This window comes from Coenobita brevimanus, chromosome 73, assembly GCF_032717465.1.
Source record: "Coenobita brevimanus isolate Jiangsu-jjx chromosome 73, ASM3271746v2, whole genome shotgun sequence".
NCBI lineage: Eukaryota > Metazoa > Arthropoda > Malacostraca > Decapoda > Coenobitidae > Coenobita > Coenobita brevimanus.
Window position 1 is genome coordinate 34,480,036 of NC_137026.1, and position 10,424 is coordinate 34,490,459.

The window sequence follows — 10,424 nt, forward strand, 5'->3', positions numbered from 1 at the left end:
ATGATCGCTGTGATGAAGAGGGGTAGCTCACTTTCACCCTAGATATCCCAAACTCCTCATTTAACGTGGATGATGATAGTGAGTTTACCCGAGTGGATGATAGTGATGATGCACGCTTTCTAGATGACCTCCCACCTTCACCATCCGCACTGAGGGAGGTGAAGGTAGACGAAGATGATACTGAAGGTGATGGTGATGATGGGGGAGAGGGATAGCCAGTAGATGCGGTAGACGAACATGAAGAGGAGAAACCAGAATCACACGAGACCCTGGAAGTCGATGGGGAACTTGTCGATGATGACGATGGTGAGGAAAGTGACTGGGAATAAGAGGATGATACCGAAAGTGATTGAGAATAAGAAGAAGACGCAGACGAAGAACACCCTGAAGAGGAAGAGGAGGAAGGGGAAGAGGGCACGAAGCCCGAAGGAGGCGCTGACGAAGAAGAAGAAGGGAAGGTGAAAGTTCGACAGAGTGACCGTGAGCGAATGTGGGCTGAAGAGGGGTGGGCGGGGCTCGTGTCTTGGGCGTGGGTGGGCGGTAGGGCGGGCGTGGGGGGCGGGGCGGGAATAGGATCGTCCAGTTCCGAATCCGTATCGCTACAAGACTGGTCCAAGCTCCGGCGCCATGACACCTGCGGGAGAGAGAGAGAATAGGACAAGGTTAGCAGGACAGGTGAGCGTGGGAAAAAGTGGCGGGCAGGTGAGAAAGAGAAGTGGCAATTTGATACACAGATCGGGGACATTTTGTGAATTGAAAAGTAATAAGATCTTGGCCCTAACACCTCTTCTTGAGCGATTTATTTTGCTTATTTTTCTTTATCAAGGTCCTAAGCGTCTTATTTTGCTTATTACTCCTTATTTCCTCTTCCTAAGCGACTCATTTTGCTTATTACTCCTTATTATCCTTTTGTTAAGTGGCTTATTATGTTTATTACTCCTCATTATCCTCTTCCTAAGCGATTTATTATGCTTATATTTTCCTCTTCTTCAGTGACTTTTTTGCTTATTGCTCCTTATTATCCTCTTCTAAGCGACTTATTTTGCTTATTATTCCGCATTGCCTTCAGAGCGAATTAGTTTGCTTATTGCTCTTTATTTTCCTCTTCTAGAGTTAGAGAAATGAGTTATATTGATAAGTAATAAGATCTTTGCCCTAACACCTCTTCCTAAGCGATTTACTTTGCATATTATTCCATATTTTACGGAGTAAGAGGAATGAGGTATATTGATGATAAGATCTTGGCCCCTAACACCTCTTCCTAAGCGACTTATTTTGCTTATTATTCCTTATTATGCTCTTGTGGAGATAGAGGAATGCCAGGTTAGAATTTCCTTAATGTCTCGGTAATGGCATAGTTTAACCTAATTTGCCTAACATAGGGGAGGAAATGTATCTATCTATCTAGCCATTGCCAAACGCCTCAGTCCCGTAAGGGGTGGCCACAAACAAATCTCCTCCATGTCACCCTGTCCCCCGCCATTTCACTGCCCTCCCCACAGCTCCAGCCTGGGGGAGGAGGGGAATCAAGGTACTCATACAACTTTACCTGAACATGTTTGGGTTTGTCCGAGGAACTGAAAATTTCACACGTATTTTGGCCATGTAATAAATCTAGTAAGGCCCCATTTTTCAGTTAATCTTTGCAAATAATTATATATATTTTGGTCATCAAATCGTCAGACGGTTATTGTGGCCATTATATTAAAGATAAGATCGTCTTGTTACTAATGAGATGGAAGGATGCAGTGGAGAGGTATATGAGGGAGAGGGTGTGAGCTGGGAGCAGGGCATATATGAGGGAGGGGATGTGAGCTGGGACCAGGGCAGTGAAATGGCGGGGGACAGGACGACATGGAGGCGATTTGTTTGTGGCCACCCCTTCCGGGATTGAGGCGTCTGGCGATAGTTAATAATGAATGCACTGACCCCCTGCCAGCTTTCAAAGGCTTAAGGCTCGTCTCTTCGCAGTTGAGGTCGAATTGGCTTTACCACTGTCTGCTGTCTTACCATCTTGGCCTTGTGTCTTCCCTGCCCTCCTAACAATAACACCTTTTTCCATTCTACCCCCTTCCTAACCACTCCACTACTAGCCTACTACTATCTCTCATCTGTCCATATGTGTCTTGTATCTGCACTCTCAGCCATCACTATCTTCTGTCTTACCGTCTGGGCCTTGAGTTTCCCCGTCCCTCCTAACCAGTTGTCTCTTTTTTCATTCTGTCCTCTTCCTGTAGCCACTCTACTACTACTGTCTTCTATCCATCCATCTGTGCTTTGTATCCACACCATCTGCTACCACCATCTGTGCCATCTGCCTGTCCTACCCTTCTAACCAATGTTCCCTGATTCACTCATCCCTCTTCCTAGCCAGTCTTCTACCACTGTCTTCTCTCCCACCATCTGTTCCCTGTTTCTCTCCCACCCTTGTAATCCACCTGTGACATTTTGTGTGCCGTTTGTAGGAGGGGGGAGGGCGTGTGGGGAGTGGGAGTGTCCTTGGGTGTGGGATGGGTGGTGTACGCACTGTCCTTGGGCGTGAGTTATGGTGTAAGAAGAATAGTGACATGTTAAGGAGAGTAAAGGTGACAGGTAATATCTTTAATTATTACGTGACAGGTAATATCTTTAATTATTACGTGACAGGTAATATCTTTAATTATTGCCTGATACGGTATATATTGATTGACTTTTATATATGCTGGCTCAGGTGTCAAAGTGGTGATGTGATAGAGGGTTGATTTACCGTTTGCAATAGTGATAGCATAAAATAGGTCCATAGGTAACACGGACAGGTGGGGCCACAATTCCATTAGGCACACCTGTCCCCGGCGTGGGTGGTATAATATACTGACTCTGTGGTGTATATACTGACCCCGTGGTGTATACAGTGAAGTTTGGGTGTATGTAGTAACCCTGTGGTATTAATAGAAGCCTGTGACGTTATATGCTCACCCTGGAGGTAAGGGCGATGGCATATGAGAGGTCCCTCCTCAGCACAAGTGACAGGTGAGGCCTCGCTCCCCTGGGCCACTCGCTCTGCACCAGGAGGGGACACTCCTCCGGCCGCAGACGACGGTCACTGAAGGGGTTCTTGTTGACTTCATGTAGGGCGTAGTGGCTGGGGTTGTCCTTGCTGTTGTAGCAGTTTAACAGCAGCTGGATGACCTCTGTGGCTGTGGTGCGGTATGATACTAACAGCGACTTGTACTGCGACTGTAAGAGAGGGACACAGAGGGTTATTCTAGATATATTTGTGGTGCAGCGGCTGGGGTTGTCCCTGCTGTTGTAGCAGTTTAACAGCAGCTGTATTACCTCTGTGGCTGTGGTGCGGTATGATACTAACAGCGACTTATACTGCGACTGTTGGAGAAGGCAGAGGTTAGAGTTACACCTGATATTTGCACGTATAACACACACTACCATCAATACCACCTCTGTTGCTGCTGTACATTATTAAACTCAGACGAACTTGTATCATGATTCTTGAGGGTAGACATTGCAGGGGTACAGCAGGTGTTTTGATGCCGCATTTAACAGCAACTCTACAATGACTGTTTAGTGCTCAGTTTGGGATGAATTTTGCGTCTGTTGATAGTTTTTTCATTTTTGTGTCTCGTCGAGGCGGGTTGTTTAGCATTCCCCCACGAAGCTATCCAATGTTTGTATGGTTAGTGCTCAATTAGGAGTGAATTTTGCGTCTGGTAATTTTTTTTTAATATTTAGGGATGTATTTTGCGTTTGGTGATATATATATATATTTTTTCGTTGTTGTGTCTTTTCGAGGCGAGTTTGTTCAGTTTTCCCCCACGAAGCTATCACTCGTCTTGGATATGATGCTCACCTGCCCTCTGTCTCCCTTAACAACAGCCAGTGGTGATTCTGCTCTTTATGGCTGACCGCAGACGCCCTTGTTTACCCTGACTCATCACTGCTTATGCCCACATGAGACAGTTCATGACCCAACACCCTAAACATACACCTTGGCATGACCTGACACCTTAAACACACCTGACCTCAGTGTTCAATCATGGCGCCCGACACACTATATATAGGTTGTTATTTTTTACCTGAGAAAAATCCGTAACCCTCTTCAGCTCAGTTTGTGGCCAAGCATGATCAGATTGGAGGTTGGATTTGACTAGTAACCAAGGAGACTCAATTCCTTAACTTATGGCTAGGTGTGATCAGATTAGAGGCTGGATCTGACTAGTAACCAAGGAGGCTCAATTCCATAACCCTTTTCAGTTCAGTTTATGGCCAAGTGTGATCAGATGAAGGCTGGATCTGACTAGTAACCAAGGAGACTCATTCTGTAACCCTTAGCCCAGTTGATGGCCAGGTGTGATCAGATTGGAAGCTGGATCTGACTAGTAACCAAGGAGACTCATTCTGTAACCCTTTTCAGTTCAGTTTATGGCCAGGTGTGATCAGATTGGAGGCTGGATCTGACTAGTAACCAAGGAGACTTTCTGTTACACTTTTCATTTCATTTTATAGCCAAGTGTGATCAGATTGGAGGCTGGATCTGACTAGTAACCAAGGAGACTCATCGAATGTCATACAGCAATTTACTATTCAAATTGTGAGAGGTGCCCAGTTCCCTTAGATGAAAATGAACCTACAGGACCTGTACTACGGTGTTGGTGACTCTAAAGTGACTCTACTGGCGGTTGAGTCACTGTACTGAGTTTCTATTCACATTGACTCTAGAGTGGTTAGCCTATAATGACAGGTTCCCAGCCATAATGAAGGAAAAATGAACCTTAATTATCTCCTTCCCTAAGTCCATTGATAAATCTGGACTAAAATGACTGACTAGACTGAACTGCTGACTAAATAGAGTACACAGTGACTCAGCATTGACTCGGGTGACTAAAAACACAAGACTCACCCCGCCATAAGGACGGAATCATGTATCCTTTTGAGTCCAGCGATAAAACTGTACTGAAACGACCAAGTAAGCTGGATTGGTGACTAAACAGACTATATAGTGACTCAACAGTGACTCTAGTGACTAAAAACTTGACTCAACCCAGCCATATGGTCGGAATCATGAATCCTTTTGAGTCCAACGATAAAACTGGACTGAAACGACCAAGTAGGCTGGACTGGTGACTAAACAGACTATATAGTGACTCAATAGTGACTAGTGACTCAACACGTGACTCACCCCAGCCATAAGCACTGAATTGTGAACCTTTATGAGTCCAGCGATAAAAAATAACGTAGATGACTAAACAGATTACACACTGACTCAGCAGTGACTCTGGTGACTAAAAACACGTGACTCACCCAAGCCATAAGGACGGAATCATGAACCCTTTTGAGTCAAGCGATAAAACTGGACTAATGTGACTGACTAGACTGAACTGCTGACTAAATAGACTACACAGTGACTCTACAGTGACTCAAAACACGTGACTTACCCCAGCCATGAGGACGGAATCGTAAACCTTTATGAGCCCACCCCTTCTAAGGCCAACGATGAACCTGGACTGGCCTCTGGGTCGACACTGTTGCAGCTCGGCGGGGCGTGCGTGGTCATCCAGAACCAGGAGACGTCTGCAGGGAGCGCCGCCCCCCGGACCCCTCACCGCGACCTCCATAATGACGTAGAAGAGGTTGGGATCGCGGTGTCTAAGGCGGAGTTTGGCAAGTAAAGCGATGACCAGCTGTCGACACGTAGCTCCAAGGCCCAGAACTACAGTCTTGTATTCTATATCTGGCCGCATGACTTTGAGGTACACTTTCACGGGCGTCTGTAGGGGAGATATAAGGGATAAGGTATAAGGGGTAAGGTATAAGTCGAAGGTATAGGGGTGTACGGTTCCTCCAAGGCCCAGAACCACTGTCTTGTATTCTATATCTGGCCGCGTCACTTTGAGGTACACTTTCACGGGCGTCTGTATGGGAGATATAAGGGATAAGGTGTAAGTGGAAGGTATAAGGGTGTATTAGTTGACACTGTACTCCCAGGCTGAGAATAATTGTGTTGTAGTCAATACCTGGCTGCATGACTTTGAGGTACACTTTCACGGGCGTCGGTAGGGGAGAAAGAAAGTGCATTTTATATATATCACCACCATCATCATCACCACCAAGATCATCACCGTTTTCATCACCAACTCCATCACCGGTATCAGCACCACCACTACCATCATCGTTCTCCTCACCACCACCACCACCCCACTTCTGCTGTAAATGAAGTGAGCACGATCTATACTTTAAATATACGTGTGTGTGTGTGTGTGTGTGTGTGTGTGTGTGTGTGTGTGTGTGTGAGAGAGAGAGAGAGAAAATGTGGGTATTTATGTGTGTGTGCGTTCGGTAATTATGTTTATGTATGCGTATGTGTAACTATGTATGTATGTATGTATTCGTATGTCTTCTTTAAGTATACATGTGTTTTCATTTAAGTGGGCATGTATGTTGTATCAGTAACTTCGATGTGTGTATATTTATGTGTATGTTCCGGCATGTAAGTATTTATGTAGGCATGTGCGTATGACCTCTAGGGTATGTGGGGTCAGGAACCAGGGTCAAAGGTCAACCGGGAGCACATCTATCCAGCCCCAAGAATGTTTACCCCGAGGCGAGAGAGAGAGAGAGAGAGAGGCACACAGACAGTATGTAGGTAGTGACAGACAGGCAGACAGATTAATTGATTGATAGAGATGGCAGGTAGACAGACAGGTGACAGATACCGGTAGATAGATAGATAGAGAGAGAGAGAGACGGACAGACAGACAGACAGATTGATTAATTAATATAGAGCTGGCTGAGAGAGAGAGAGAGAGAGAGAAGGAATGAAAAGGATAAGAGAAAAGGAGTGAGTCACTTGTATAGATAAAAAGGAAGAGAGATAAGGAATAATAAACGTATTAAATTGTAAAAGATAGGAAATAATATTCATGAAAGAGAAAAGAGAGAAAATGGAAGAAAATAAAGATAGTTATGAAAAATCAGCTGAAAACGTAGGTACAGAAAAAAAAAGAAAAAGAATAGAAAAGAAAATTGTAGTTAAGAAAACAGATATTAAAAAAAATAATAATAAGGTACAAGATTTTTTTTAGATTTGGTGTCACATATATTTAGTTTAATTTCCTAAGCATTTATTAGTTTCATATATATCTTTTTTTTTTTATGGTTGAAATTATTGTAGTTACCCCTAAAAGTGACTCTTTAATTTTAGAATGATTATAGAAAATGGGGATAATTTAAGTTTTTATCCGTGTGGTTGTGGTATAATGATTGCATGATAGGAATTTGATGGGGGGGTATATTTCTCTCTCTCTCTCTCTCTCTCTCTCTCTGTATTCCTTCCCCTTTCTTTCTCTCCTTCCTTCCTTCCTTCCTTTCTTTCACCCACCCACCCATTCATCCATCCGTCCATTAATCCATCCATCTTCCTTCCTTCCTTCCTTCCTTCCTTCCTTTCTTTCACCCTCCCATCCATCCATCCATCCTTCCTTCCTTCCTTCCTTCCTTCCTTTCTTTCACCCTCCCATCCATCCATCCATCCTTCCTTCCTTCCTTCCTTCCTTCCTTTCTTTCACCCTCCCATCCATCCATCCATCCTTCCTTCCTTCCATTCTTTCACCCTCCCATCCTTCCTTCCTTCCTTCCTTCCTTTTTATCCTCGTTTCCCTATTCTTCTGTAAGGCCGAACCATTTCATTGGGATCGTAAGGTCTGTGTGTCTGTGTAACTCTGTGTAACACCTTTCCTCTCTCCACCCACTTCTTGTGAGGTGTGTTTGTTATTCTTGGGGAGGGGAGAGAGAGAGAGAGGGAGAGAGAGAGAGAGAGAGAGAGACTTGGACAGCATTGGTTATGAGGAGAAAAAAACAAATATGAGAGAGAGAGAGAGAGAGAGAGAGAGAGAGAGAGAGAGAGAGAGGCGTGAGTAGGAAGTCCAGGATAGTGTGAAAGTGAGAGAAAAAGAGAGTGAGAAATTAAAGAGAGGCGTGAGTAAAGGGAGAAAGGGGTGTCGGGTATTTTAGAGGAGAGTTCACGTTTCCTTAGCGTTTATTTGGCTTTCCCAGAGAGAGAGAGAGAGAGAGAGAGAGAGAGAAGTATGGAAGCAAGGAAAGGATGAGAAGGGAGGAAGAAATGTATGTTGGGAGGGAGGGAGGGAAGGAGAGAAGGGAGGAAGATATGTAAGTAAGGAGGGAGGGAGGGGGTAGAGAAGGAAAGGAGGGAGGGAGAAAGGTTAATGGGGAGGAGGAAGGGAGGGAGGTTAGTAGGTAGGAAGAGAGAGAGAGAAGCCTGGAGGGAGGAAGAGGACGGAGGGAGGGGGGGGAGAGAAGGAAGGGAGGGAGGGAGGGGGTAGAGAAGGAAAGGAGAGAGGGAGGGAGGGAAGTATGTAGGTAGGAAGAGAGAGAGAGAATCCTGGGGGGAGGGAGGGAGGAGGGGAGAGAAGGAAAGGAGGGAGGGAGGGGGTAGAGAAGGAAAGGAGAGAGGGAGGGAAGGAGGGAGGCGATAGAGAAGGAAAGGAGAGAGGGAGGGAGTGAGGAAAGTAGGCAGGGAGGGGGTAGAGAAGGAAAGGAGAGAGGGAGTAGGGAGGCAAATAGGAAGAGAGGGAGGGAGGGAGGTAAGTAGGGAGGGAGGGGGAGGGAAAGTTCAGTATGTGGAGAACCCTCGGAATGTCAAGTGTTTGTTGTTGTTGTTGTTGTTGTTTACGTCATTACTGTTGTTTTTGTTTTTGTGTTGATATTATTCGTGTTATTTGCCAAGGTGTTCGTTTTTTGTTAGTTATTGTCATCTCCTGTTATTGCATTATTATTATTATTATTATTATTATTATTATTTTTATTACTACTACTACTACTACTATTACCAGTGTTATTACTGTTATTATAACTATTACTATAATCTTTTTATTGTCTAAAAAAGAATTACTATCACAAAAACACACCTACCTACATGAAACGATTTTCTGTAATACTATAAGGCTAATATAATCATCATCAATATCATCATCATCACCATCATCATCATCACCATCATCATCATCATCATCATCATCATCACCATCATCATCACCACCACCACCACCACCATCATCATCATCATCATCATCGTAACTCAGGGAAGACACAAAGATATATTTATCAGAAAAGACAGATTAGTAAGGAAAAAGAGCACATAGTGAAGATAGATAGATGGATAGATAGACAGATAGGTAGGTAGGTAGGTAGTTTGATAGATATTCACTGATAGATAGATAGGAGGTTGGTAGGTAAGTAGGTAGGTAGAGAGTTTGATAGATAGACACTGATAGATAGATTGTAGGTAAGTAGGTAGGTAGTTTGATAGATAGACACTGATAGATAGATAGGTAGGTAGGCAAGTAGGTAGGTAGAGAGATTGACAGACAGTGATAGATAAACAGATAGATAGGAGGTAGGGTAGGTAGGTAGGTAGTTTTGACAGATAGACACTGATAGATAGATAGATAGATAAATGAGTAAAGAGAAATTAAAGAAGGTAAAGAAATACTTGGGCCACACACACACTTAACCCTCCAGCGCTCGTATGCAAATTTGTTTTTCGATATTTGCGTGAGATGCGGTAAACAGAGAGAGAGAGAGAGAGAGAGAGAGAGAGAGAGAGAATGATAAGTGAGGGAGAGAGATAGAGAGAGGATGTGGATAATGATGAGAGAGAGAGAGAAGGGGATTTTGGAGAGAGAGAGAGAGAGAGAGAGTTTCCTTGTGTTTTTTCCTTCATATTTTTCAAGGTATCTCATCACTGAACTATATGGGTGTCTGTCTGTCAAACTATCTATCTATTTATATATCTATCTGTGTATTCAGCGTGTTATATATCCCTCTACTTGTATTTATCTATCAGTATTTTTACCTGTATCTATTCGTCTCTGTATATCTATCAGTACATCTATCTATCCATTTATCTATATGTCTGTCTATATCTATCTATCTGTCTATCTATCCCGTACATCATCCCTTACCCCTTACCCAGTCACCTGCGTCCCCCCTCTCACTAATTAGAAACGGAAGCAGGTGTATAGGCGGCAGGAAATAGGCAGGTACGCGCACCCACACACTCACTCTCACCCACCCACACCCACCTACACCCACTTACACCCACCCACACCCACCTACACTCACCTACACCCACCTTCACCCACCTTCACCCACCTACACCCATCTGCACCCACCCACACCCACCTACACCCACCCACACCCATCTGCACTCACCCACATCCATCAACACCCATACCCCCACATATAAAATTATTACATTCATCTGTGTACTCTGAAAAACACACACACACACACACACACACACACACACACACACACACACACACACACACACACACACACACACACACACACACACACACACACACACACAGTAATTCTTCATCTCATTTTCATACACACATATTTCACCT